The sequence below is a fragment of the Egretta garzetta genome, unplaced genomic scaffold, assembly GCF_000687185.1.
Source record: "Egretta garzetta isolate BGI_Z169 unplaced genomic scaffold, ASM68718v1 scaffold193, whole genome shotgun sequence".
NCBI classification, from domain to species: Eukaryota; Metazoa; Chordata; class Aves; order Pelecaniformes; family Ardeidae; genus Egretta; species Egretta garzetta.
This window is the reverse complement of record NW_009259117.1, coordinates 29,940-43,269: the sequence shown is the minus strand read 5'-3', so window position 1 is coordinate 43,269 and position 13,330 is coordinate 29,940. Positions and strand designations below refer to the sequence as shown.

General features: G+C 36.5%; 1 long non-coding RNA gene across 1 annotated transcript in view; it reads left to right on the top strand.

Moving 5' to 3' along the window:
* Window positions 1-40: 40 nt before the first annotated feature.
* The window catches only part of LOC104123274, a 37,404-nt gene continuing 24,114 nt past the window's right edge, over window positions 41-13,330 (top strand). Inside the window, exon 1 of the long non-coding RNA XR_004841566.1 lies at window positions 41-137. This is a non-coding gene — a long non-coding RNA (uncharacterized LOC104123274). The remainder of the gene's footprint in view (window positions 138-13,330) is intronic.

The window sequence follows — 13,330 nt, the reverse complement described above, 5'->3', positions numbered from 1 at the left end:
CCTCTCGCAGGCAGCGGGCGGGGCGGGGGGGGGACAAGGTTTGGCGAAGGTTACAGCTGAATGCAGAAGTGACACAAACTGACTCTTCATTCCAGCAAACTCCTTTCCATCTTCTCTTCGTGGCGTCTCGATTAAAAGTACGCGTTTATTAAGTCGTGTTATGAAACTTTCGGAAAAGCGAAAGTGCGGTGCTTTTTTTCTGTTTTGTCTTTGTTTTAATTACTCATTGCAGTACCTGATACTGATCTGAAGGGTGAAAACAGTGCGATTTGCTTGTCCTTTCAAAGAAAAGGCATTCCTATATTCCAGTATTTTCTCTATCTAAGTAATCTGGGTTGTAGTTTATAGGCCTGGGATCAGGGGACGCTGTGGTACGGGCAGTTAATTTGCCTCATGCAAACCCTTTTAACTGTTTAGGTTTTTACCCCTCTGTTGCACACCATTTATTAACTCGGTGTTCCTGGTATGAGGTGGGAATTGCAGATCAGATTTGGTTTCTTAGCTGTCAAAAGTGAGCTCGTGATGATTCAGTAGATAATTGTGGAAAAGAAACTACTTCACTGCAGTGCTTAAAATCCAAGTATTGCGGGCTTCTCACAATCCATGGGAGTCTGAAATTGACATTTTTCTTTATTGTTTCAGACAAAAATATGCCTTATAAAAGTAAATGACATGGAACTTGATTGCTACTTGACATGTAACTGTACAGATTTTATTTTGTACTAATCCTCCATCTGCTGTTTCTTGTCAGTATGGATATGCTAAAATGGTAGTGTACAACCCTTCCCTTGCAATCAATAAAGCATATCTTATAGGTATCAAAATCTTCTATTTTGATCATTGAGATATGAGGGGATGGAGGTAACTTGAATAAAATGAATAGTACGCTATGTATTTATAACGCTTTTCATTTTCAAAGACTAAGAATTATAGGGGAAATCCTGATTTGTACACTCCATTGAAAGCATCAGCAGTTTATATCCTCGCCATATTCTGCTTAGCAGATATTCCCACATGTACAGTCACAGAACTTTACCAGTTCGTTTGTTTTGTGCACCGTGGGGGTAATGATTCTTTGAGACTACAGATTCTGCAGATTTGTATTGGTTACAAGACCGTCTAGCTTTTCTGCTCATCAGCAGGGGAATCAGAAGGAAAGGAAGGGGCAAACAGATTTAGATGTGACCCAGGAGGAAAAAATGGAGGCCTCGAACTTCTCTTGTTATCTTAATATGCTGATTTCATGGCCTGCATCCCCCACTGCTTTTGTTGTTGTTGCTATTTGTTACTCTTCCAAGTAAGAGAAATTCCATAGGGGTAAAATGATGTCAGCATTTTCCTTTGCTGTGCATTGTAGCACAAATAGGGACAGAAGAAGATACAGATACTGCTCATAGCTTCATTATTTGTCCTTCTTGAGCATCTTGTTTCTAGGTGAATAGGGGGAATGAAGGAAGCCAAGAAGTTGATTTTATACTTAGCACAGTTGAATTTTCTGCGGAATTGTATTGTTTTTTAGGCATAGTGCTGTAGAGTCAGAATAGACTTTCTTTCTACTTAGCTAGAATCCTAGCAAAACTGTCTATCAGTTTGCTTCTTTAAGCTTTGCGTAAAGAACCATACAGAATTTGTAATGACGGATGTTGAAAGTAGTATATGTTTAAATATTTGCTTTAAAGCCATCTTTATTGTAATGTCTTCAAAATAAGAAATTTGAGCTTTTTTTTTTTTTTTTAAATCTGGGGTTAATCTCTAGTTTGTGAAAGACCCTTATTTCTTGTTATTCCACTGCATCTTGGTTTTCTTCTTTTTTTTCTTAAGACATGCATTTATAGCATAGGTTTCTTACCTGACTGAGGAACTGATAATGTGAAACCCCTAAAATTGTATAATGGCAGTAACAACCAATAGCTAATGACTGAAAGTAATAACTTATTGTTACTCATCTTATTGTAGTAATGTCTGGTAAAGCAGAATGTGATGAAGACAGCAAGACTTAGAATTCCTGTAGGCTAAGAGAGGTAGCAGGAACTATTCTATGTTTCTGCACTGCTAGTGGAGCCTGGAATACAAATGGTCTTCTAGAAGCTATTTAGTATGCTCTGTTTATTGGGATAGCTTCTTCTGTATTGTGGAACAGAGATTGGAATCCTTCATTTTAATCCAAGAACACTGACAGGCTGGTTAGGTAATTTGTAAATGTAATTATAGAAATGAGTTGTGTTGTGTCCATCCTCCAGCCCCAAGACTTTTTTCCAAGTAAAGTCAATTTCATGGTACAAAATAAAAATGTTCAAATGGATATTTGAATGCTCAGTTGCATTTCAATATATAGACAAAAAGAAAATTGGCTGATAGGAGGGAAAAGTATGTTTTTTCATAATTTGGAAACAATTTACCAGATTTTTCTAGGCAGAAATACCAGGTAACTGCAGGACTGTTGGAGGGTTTCAGTAAAAAAAGATCTAGATGAGCTAGTTGTAATATTTTTACTAAACAGCATCTTGTTCTACTTTTTCCAAAAGTTGGTTGGGTGTATTTATAATGGATGCTGAGGGATTGAATGTGTATTTTATTGGGCCATGGTGGTGGTTGGAGGGGTAGGGGGAAGCATTGAGTGGTTTGAACATTCCATACAGATACTATTCTTTCACAAACTTCTTACCAGAAGTTATTTCTTTAGCTTTATGGGAAGGTACTGAATATTTTTAATTGTTAATCTGCTATTTCCTTTATGGTTTCACATGCAAGTGTTTGGATTTACCTGCATAAAAGTTTTCATTAATTATTTCTAAATCATCTAGATTCTGTTCATAACTTAGCTTCTGTACATCCACTCTGGTATCTGTCTTTCCAAGAGATTTATTTCTAAGGCAGTAGTGTGGAAATTTTAATTATAAAGCATTTAAATTCATTTTTCACTGTTGTGATATTATATGTAATAAGTGGATTATATCCTGCTAAATTAGTGCATAGTCTGTGCTCAGGCTTGCTTTAACGATTTTCATTTGTAATATAATTTGGGGAATGTTTAAATATATCTTCATCTTTTTTTTTTTACTGTATTGAGGAGGAAGTTTCAAATATGCAGCCCATGCTAGTTTTAGTTTTGTCTGTAACTTTCTAGGCCTTATTCTAGAAAGGATTGCTTCTGAAAATTTATACTCTGTTCAAAAAGCTAGTTAATAAATAAAAATAAATTGTAATAGGGATGAAATCTGAATAGTTTTGTGTTCTTTTTGTAACTTTTAAAAATCTTCCCCTAGTTACTATTACATTCATGTAAGGAACAAGGTCTGCTGAATAGAATGCTTGGACTAAGGTTGCAGAGACCTGCAGTTTTCCATCAATTCTGTCACTGAGTGAACTCAAGCAAATTGTTTCATCTTAATGTGCCTGTGTTTAAGATGCTGTATGGAAAGGAGGAGCTGTTATGCCTTTTATGTATTATTAAATTGTGTGAGTGTGTGTTTTTTGTTGTTTTTGTGGTTTGGTTGGATGAACTAGCTTGGTTATAGAAGGATTCTGAAGGGAGCCGTAGCTGCATTGCAGAAGAGGTTTTGCGTATATAGACTGTAGAAGAAAGTACAGAGAGATAATAAGAGGGTAAGAGAATAGGGGTAGGTAAAGACCAGCAAAAATAAAGCAAGTTTTCATAGGATTTTACAGTTTTAACATCAGAACAGCAGAGTTGAGCTTGCAAGATACATTCTGCAAGGTTATTCCAGGTAGTGTTAGCTTAGTCAGGACTTAGAGATAATCTTCAGTGGTAAAGTGTGAAAACGTGGTAAAACATACACGGAGTGATGAAGGACATTATTCTGGTCATTTAGCATGTGTCACATGTGCTTTTTAAGAAAATAAAGTGTTTTATTAGCCTAAAGAAAAAAAGCTGCTTGAAGTATCGCTAATGAAGAAATCAGCAATGTGTATTGCTGCCATTGGAAGAGTAATTAATTCTCACTAAATCCTTATGACGCTGTAATCTGTTATTACAAACTTGAAACAAATTTGAAGACTCTGTGGCTGAATGGGAGCGCAACATTAAAACACTGCATTGAATTTAAGATACTGGAGTATCCTGAAAGAAACGGAGCTAGCTTCCAGTGATTTGGCTGATTGAAAACTTTACTTAGGAAACTTCAGGAAAAACTTTTACTGTTTCATGATATTTTAATTCTGCTGGCTGAGGATTTTGAGCTAATGACTGTTACTAATTAGCTAAAGGTTGCTGTTGAGTGACTTCCTGTTCTCCTGGTTCTGTCTTCTGGGGTAGAAGGTCACTCTGCTGCTTCTTTGACTATTGCACTTCACAGTGAAACAGAATTACCGATAGGAATTCTTGTTTTATTGAATTTTTTATAGCTGCTTTGCTGGAAGTCATGTTGAATTGTGTGGGGTGACACAAGAGTTTTAAAATGCTTCTGTAAGCCCAGATATTAGTTTAATTTTCATATTTATATAGCTCATTTTTTCACCGGCTTTTATGAACAGGATATCTTATCAGCTTAAGAGAAACCTCAGAGTTCCAGTTTTTAGTAACTTTGTTCTTGAGTTGTGAAAGAAATGCCTTGGTTAACAGTACAGTAACTTCCTTAAAGAGAAGTAATATAATGCTGACCTGCTGGTTTTGTAAGAGGTTTTCTGGTGGTGATAGTTAAATTTCTATGTTTTAGTAAAATAAGATTTCTAGCCATCATTTGAAGTAGCAAACAGCAAATTTATTATTTTGAGAGCAATATTGACCTGTCCTATCTGTTCATTTTGTAAACTTTTTTTTTAATAAGAAATAGTATTTTTAAGCAAAATACTGAATCATAAAAGTGGAGATATGATATGGCAACAAATAACACCACTGTTTTCATGGAAGAAGCAGAGAAAGTTGTTTTCCTGATGGTCTTAAAACATTAATGGAACAAACAATGCCTATGCAAATACACTCAAGTGCTAAAATTCATATTCTTTAGTGTGAATTGTTACTCTGTTCAAAATTGCAGAGTGTCCTACTTCTGATCTCAATTTCCTAAATATATAGAATTTAATTTACTAACATTTTGGATTAGAAATTGGAGGTAGTACAAGTGCAGGAGTAAAGCATTTGAAACAATTTCCTTTATAAGTCTGCCATATTTTCTTTGCTGCAAAGTTGCTCCCTTCTCTGCTGCTTAAGTGGCAAGGCTTGCACATTCAACTTGTTGGAACTCTGCGATTGCTGAGCCTCTTGTGGCTGACACGTATTATACATTTTTACACAGTTATTAATGAAAACATTGCCTCTATGTGACTTCCAACTGAATTTATGATAACACCTTTTTTTAAATGAAAAAAGCAGTTGAAAAGACTATATAATTAGGCAATAGTTAATTTGTTTTTAAACCATGAGGCTATTTTAAGCTTTTCAAAAAGGTAATTAGCTCCTTGAATCATAGACTAAATATAGAAAACCTCAGTAGTAAGCACTCAGAAAGACCTTCACACAAATTAAAGAAGTTAACAAAATAAAGTAAAATGTGTACTGTGGTCATTCACTAGTTAGATGTTTATATACAGCTGGATTGTTAACTTTGAAAGTATAAATAGCTCGAGAAATACCATGGCCTTTAAATGGGCAGTGGTTATTGGATCTTTGGAATTTGTAATTCATTCTCCTTTATCCAATTTATTCTTGGGCATACATTGCATCTTTCAGCTGGGGAGGATGTTAATTGAAATAAACCCTATGTGGTTGCACTAAAAGAGTGGCCACTGCGCTACCTGGTGCTGCAGTAGTGTTCCAGCTGATGTGAAGAGCACTTAATGTTTTTTATCAGGGGGGCCCCACTGGTAGCCTGGGCAATGATTCCTTCAGGTGGCTGCCTGTGCCTCAGAGGAGGCTGGCAACACCTTGGGGCACACTGGTGTCTGTGTCTGCAGACCGAGGTGTTAGGAAACTGGAGGCAGCTCTTTTAATGGGTGCACGCATAACTTTGTGTCGGGCCATTACCATCTTGCTTGGGAAGGGAGTCAAACACAGGCAAACAGCTGCTACTGAACTGCTCTAAAAGTTGGGTAAATGGAAGACATAGGAGGGCAGGAGGAGAGCAATCAAAATAGTCGACAGCATATATCTGATCTTTCTGTTGCTTGGCTGCATCCTCTGTTGCATTGTTAAGCCCCACATATGTTCTAGGTGATAGAAAGGCTAGTAAGTGTATTGAGATACAAGTAGTAGAAAGCTTACAGATTTCACATGCCAGGAGTCCTGAAGATAAACGTCTTGGTGAGCTTAAAATGTGTGCATCCTTTGTGGTCTTGGTTACGTTTGGTTTGGGGTTTTATTAGCTCCATTTACGTTTCCTTAAACCTGAGAAAGAGTTACTGAAGTCTGATGATGGTAATCAACAATGTGCAGTCTGTTGTTCGTGTACATAGTAAAAGATACAACTTTTGATAAACAGCGTCCCTCTGAAGATTCTCAGGGGACCGAACAGAAAGACTGTCTCCTCCTTGAAGTTACCGCTGGGCAGGTGTTTGTTCCAGGAGCTCTCGGGGCCTGTAGCAGTCCATCCAGGCAGTCCCTGTGTGTAATAGACTCAAGGTGAACGGGAGAGAGTGAGGTGTTTGTCACTGACTTTGCTCTGGTACGCTGATAAGATCTGCAATTTGAAATTGAAAAACTTAAATCGTACCCGTGTCTTCAACGATAAAAAGAAATGTAACAGAACCATTTGAAACCTGATGTTGGTGATACTGAAATTACACTGATGGCTGGAGAGTACTGTAAAGTATGAGCTGAGGCAGCATCTATGAGGTGTACATATGCTGCCGTCTGCGTTAGCACTTGCTATTTCTCATTGGGTTCTCCACACTTTGGTCATCCATAATATTCCAGGCTAGTTACAGTGCAACACCTGCCTCCCTTGCCAAACTTGAAGCAATCAGTAATTTCTGTATCATCTCCAGTCTACTGTTGCGGTGGGATTCTGTTTGTTTTGAGGCTGAATCTGCTGAATGATATCAGTACGGGGTACAGTTTCATGGGACAGTAGGGGATTTCTGTAAAAATATTGGAAGTACATATCATATCTGTTGAAGTACTTGTGTTGGCTTCAACATTTCATGTTCCAAAGAGTAACAGTGGTCTGAAAGACTTGCATCTGAATTAGCTAAAATATAGTTTCTGGACTCTGCCTTCCTAATGTTTTCTTGTTATATTTAAGTGGATCTAACAGTGGGCCACTGCTGAAAGGGGCAACCCCGCTTCCTTTCTGATGACAGGTATAGAAATTTTGTGGCAATGGGGCGAATTGATCACTTACTTGTATTTTTTGAAGACTGGCCCACTAAAAAGGAATTTTTTTCCATTTAGAACAAACTGATCCAGTTCATCCCTGCAACCACACAGTGGATGGGTTAAGTGCAAGGGCAAAAGGGTGAGAACGCCAGGAAGGGATGGTGGGAGAAACAGAAGGACATCCTCTCTTGGTTGCAGCGTGCAGTTGCGGTGCAGTTCGTGTTACGCTAACTTGCCTTTGCGTCCTCAGCCACATGGGTTTCTCTGTCAAGATGCTGCTGTCATTCTCTTGACAGTCACTGCTGATACAAACCCCATCACTTCTGATTCTTACAAACTGGTACTTGTGCTGGCCATAGTAGTAATTACTTAAAATTTTGACACTTATATGTGGCATTGGCTTAAGTTCATTTTTAATGTGAAAAATATTTACTTAAATTCCTTGTCGTTAGATGTCGATTTGTGTGTTTAAACTTACAAAAAATTACTGTATTTCTAAATTACATGACTTGTCCATTTTTCTTTTTTTTCCAGATAGGTTTTAAAAAAAAATGTAGCCTCATTTAAACAAAGGAGTAAAATTTAGTTCAAACACCAGTTTTGAGCAAGCTTGAAATCTAGTTCAAAATTCAGTCTGGACAGTAACAAACTAAACTGGAAAAGAATTTTCTCATGGCAGTTTGTTGTTTTTTAAGAATAGAATGGAATTATTAGGACTGTACTAATTAGGAGTGGTAACTGGATAACCTTGTTTGGACAAATTCTTGCTAAAATAATGTAAATGTTGCCATTGTTAAGGACAGCTGGGCACTTGAAATTAGGGAAGCAGTATTTCACTCTTTTTAGATTCAGACAGTCTATAAATATATTCGAATTTATTAAACCTGATTGATGTTTGAAGATGTTTTTAACAGTTGTAAGCCCTTCTTAAAGTTCATACTGAAATTTTTGGAGACGTATCGCTTTGGGTTGGGGGGTTGCAGGTTACAGCTGTGCTGTACTTACACTTACCTAGTACAACTGCACAACAACCGGTGGTACCGGAATTTGCTTTATTTGTCAGGTTTTGTTTTGTCAGAAATGCTCTGGGCTTCCTTATGTTTATTGAAGTGGAAGTGGTGACTATGTGCTGCGTAACGAAGTGCTTGCTTTTGATCTTTTTTTATACTTTAATATTGAGTCTTGACCTCCTGAAACAGTTTTCTGAGCGATGCTATGAAATAATAATACTTCTGTCTGGAAGGTAAAACTTGCTTACTAACTTATCTAGACACCTATGAACCATGATCTGCAAAACTTGCCAACTATTAGGGCTTATTAATTAATTTTTTAAATCATATTAAATGTAGTGAAGAACTACTTTCTAGGTGTCCACTATGTAGAGATGCTTCCTACAAGTCTGCTATATCTAACAGGAACCCTTTCCAAAGAGTCTGTTTATGAAGCCACTTTCAGACCTTCATACGGTTCTATAAAGTGATGAAGTTTTGGTATGTGTTGAGCATAGTATGCTGTGGCTGTTCTTCACAGTTGTAGGTTTTGTTGCTAGGTCATGCTTTTTCTTCCTCTTGCCATCTTGCCTTTTTTTTATTCTAACTTACAAATTGTACATTTTCCATCTTATATTACATGTTTGTTTTGAAGAAGTGGGAGAACATTCAGATTACTGATAATTTGGGGCCTAGGATATGCAGCTGAACCCCTAGTGCAGATGCCTCACCTGCTCGTTCTGCAGCCCGCTGACAGCTCTTTCCCATAGCTGGGTTTTTGCTCTCTGACAGGATTGATGTTCTGACATCTTGTAACAAAGTTCATATATGTTAATAATCTGCAGCTCTGTGAGTGGATCTGCTAATTGAGCTCCTCCAGCTACCGTTTTTTGAAGCGTTTTTGTGTTGTGGTGAACATGAATGTTTTATAAGAACAGCTGTACTGGTTCAGACAAAGGCTTTGTCAAATCCCGTACTTGTCTGCAACAGCATCTGTAAGTGAGCTGTTAGGGGCAAAAGAGAACAAGGAGAGTATATGTGATACCTCTCCTGCATACTCCCCCAGCCTCACGCTATTTTCAGTCCTGAGCCTGATGTGGTTTGTCTAGTTGGAAGCTCTCAAGGGAGATCTCTTGTTCAATTTCCTTTGAAGACCATCTGATTTTTTTTTTTTTTTTTTTAAGTCCTCAGTATCTTTTGGCAAGGAATTCCTAGTACCTGTTGTGTGAAGCTTTGTACATAGCTCTTAGTAACTTGTTGGTACTTCCTCTGGAAGGTCTCAAGGGAGAACTCTTGTTCAATTTCCTTTGAAGACCATTGTATTTTTTTTTTTTTTTTAAGTCCTCAGTATCTTTTGGCAAGGAATTCCTAGTACCTGTTGTGTGAAGCTTTGTACATAGCTCTTAGTAACTTGTTGGTACTTCCTCTTAAAAAAATACATTGAACAGTCATCTCTATCAATGGAGAGGCATGTCCTTTTTGATATTAGAAGACCAGGGTTGCATGTTGTGTACAATATGTGTGCAAAACATTAATTCAGTGACACAAAGATGACTTTAGTTTTGTTCTGTGATTTGCTCTTTTGACTGCTGCTGGGTTTGTGCTTATGGTTTCATGAAATATGTAACATATTACTTAGGAAATAGATCTTGAGATTAATAGTCAGCTTGCAACTCATCATTCTACATATTAATAGCATGAGGTTATTATTCCTCCTCCTCTCATTTCAAGTTTATCTATGCTGAATTTTGTTTGCCTTTTTATGCCCAGTCCAGTTTCATAAAGTCCTTCTGCATTTTTTTCAGTTATTTTGCATTCACTGTCCCTTATAGCTTTTTGTCATTCAGTAGCCTGTTAACTGTGTCACCCATCCCACCTTCCAGGTCACTTACAAATTGAAGCAGTGCAGGTCCCAGTGCAGAATCCTGCAGAACTGTGCTGGTGACTCCCCTAGCGTTATTGTGATTACATCTCTGTTCTTCTTCTTTCCTAACCTAAGTAAATGAGGCTTACATGGCAGCTCTTGAATCCTTTGAGTAATTCCATTAAGCCTTTATACAGGGTTAGCAGATTCAGGTTTTCATTTGGCTATGTGTTACGAAAATAAACTTGCAGATTTACAAGAAAAAAAGTCCTGCAAGTAACGCCCACAGACTGGCTTCTGTCCCCCTGTGGGTTGTTTATGACTTGACCATAAAACATGTATCCATTACAAAGGAGGTTATATCACTCCTGCGTTTCCCGATAATACTTCTTAAAAAAAGGAAATTCTGTGTATATCTAAAATTTAATTGACTGAGCTGCTTTTATGCTTCTGACCACTTTTAGGGTTCCTTGCTTTGATTCCAGCCAGGTGTTTTAATCTGTGTTTCTCATGGCACAGCAATGTTTCTGAAGCTTTGTGGCAGAAATTGTCTGAACTGGGATGTAGGGAGAGGTTTGTTTATAGCATAGGCATTATCAATTTTTTTGTTTTATGATAGCATTTCAGTGTCTTGGTCATGAATCAAGTCCCTGCTCTGCTGTTTGTTGTACAATAGCATCAGAAATCATCAACACATAAAAAAGCTGTCCTTGCTCTGAAGACGATACAGCTGAATTTCTTAGATTATTGAGGAATGTCATTAAAAAATAAAAACTTCTTTTCCTTCTGAACTCACATGTCTTTTAAATGCCATGTGAAATTTATTAAGGACACAGATTCCATTGTTCACTAGATTTTAAATAGGCTTTGTTTCTGGGCTTTGACAGTGCCCTCCCCACTGTGTGGACATTTGGTTTGTATGTTAAGGATTTGTTTAGATTTTTTCACTGAAAGAAACAAAAGAAATGATGGTAAAATTGCTGATTCCTCCATAATATAGAAGAACAGTTTTGGACTTACCGTACCATCATATGATGTGAGCATGCTTTAGATTATTGGTCTTCTATAGGGGACTGAAATTTACTGAAGCGAATATGTGATTTTAGTATGTTGTTGACCAAACTTGATAAAATTTTCACTTTGACTTATACTAATTAGCATTTGCATATTTTTGCTATATGTAGTTGTCAGGGAGAGGAAGGGTTGTTTGCTTTTAATACAACCATTCTGGGAAAAAAATAGTACTAAAAAACTTTGTCATGGTTAAAAAATGTGGACACTTGTATCCACATTAAAGAAAAAAGGTAAGAATTCTGTAATCTTTTTTTTCTCTGTGCATTGAAAAATTGTCATACGTTGTCAAAGAATATAGCAGGGAAAAAACTTGAAAATGAGAGCTGTTAATTGTAAACTATGTAATGTACTGGCGTATTTCATGGAATAATAGAGGAAACTATAAAACAGTTACGACAACTATTGTGTGAAAATGTGTTTGGTCTAATTGTTAACATATAGCAGTAGGCAGAATGAAGCACTGGAAACACAAACGTTATTCCTTTTGGGAATGGAAGGAAGGAAAAAAGGTAGCATCTGTAGCTTTATCTAAGAGATTGACTTCTATGTAGTAGATGAATTAAAATGTGTATAGAGTAACTTTGAGGTTTGAGAGACTTTATTTGCAGATTATAGAAATAAATAATTTATTACTTTTCAACTTCCTTCAATATGTAGATCCTGTTTTGTTTGGTTTTTTTTTTTTTTTTTGCTTTGAGACTGTAGAGCCCAGTGTAGCAAATTTAAGGCTGCAGACAATTTGCCTCCTTTTTAAGTTATCTTTTTATGATCTCTGAGAAAGAGTCTGATGACCTTTAGTTTGCCTGAATGGAGAGTAGTAAAGTGTATGGTTTTTACTCTCCTATTCCCATGTTTTCTGTAATTTTAAGTCTTGATAGTAGGTGTATCTTTAAGAAAGTTTGTTAAAGCATTAAGTCTGCTTATTCTTTTAATTTACAAAAAATGTTAGTTCAGGACCTTGCTGTATGGATACGTAATTTTCAGAGACCTCTTGGTGCTGATAAAATACAGATGAGGTTACCTTAGATTCATTCAGTGAGTTTTGTGGTTTGGCTTTGGTCACTGTTCTCAAAGATGAGAAAAAAAGGCCTTACTTTTAAGCTCCTTAAAAGAACTTCTTTTTTGTATGAAAGGAAATTACAGAGAAAAAAATGGTTTGATGACATGTCTTGTCTGGCATGAGCTTTTAGCTAATCTACTCTTTCTGTTGATAGTCTGATAAGAACAACAGTTACATATGCTAACACTTTCTTGGTGGGCTTGTATCAAGCTTCATTGAAGAGTGATTTAATTATACCTTTCTTTTACTGCAGTCTTTGGTAATCTTAGTGTAATTTTACACTATAATGCTGTATTGCTGTAGACACAGCTGTCAGAAGAACATGTTTGTGTGGCTCATTATTGTATCACCAAATTACTATATATTTTTAAAATTTTTAAAAATTATTTTATGTATTTGTTATTACAATATTCATATTTGATTTCACTTATGGGGAAGACTAGGATTATTTAGTCTTCAGAAAAGATTATTTACCGTGCAAGAACAACTCTGTTGTAGGGAATGGACCTGGAGTGTTCTAGCTTCAGTTTCTGTACCATTGATCCTCCTTCCTGTTTCTTGCTATAGATTATTTGAAGTTGTTGCTTTTCCATAACTAGATTTCAGGAGACTAAAACTCAGTTACTGTCTTCTGCTGTCTATTTTAGGTCAAAAGAATGTTCAGTGACTATCACACTGAGTAGAATTTTGAGAATGAGTATGTATTCTAAGGTAGTCTAAGTTGTAAAATCTAAGTGTTTACACAGTGTTTTATTCTCATTTCTTTACAAGACACTTCATAAATTGTCTCTTGTGCCTATAGTTGTTAAGCTGTTGACAGCTCCTCTAACAGTGACCTTGCTAAGGTCATTGACTAGTATTACAAAAACTGAAGGTTACTTAAAAGGAAAAATTTGACTAGAAGTGGAGTAAGTAGAAATTCTTTTGAAAGAATTTAATCATGTATTTTTTACTTTAGGATTTGTACGTAATCAATAGTTTTCAGAAACCATTGATAGAGATGTGTAAATTTTTATTTGGTAATTCTCATTATAAGGCATGTCCGTCATATCTTATAGCTGGAAATGGAG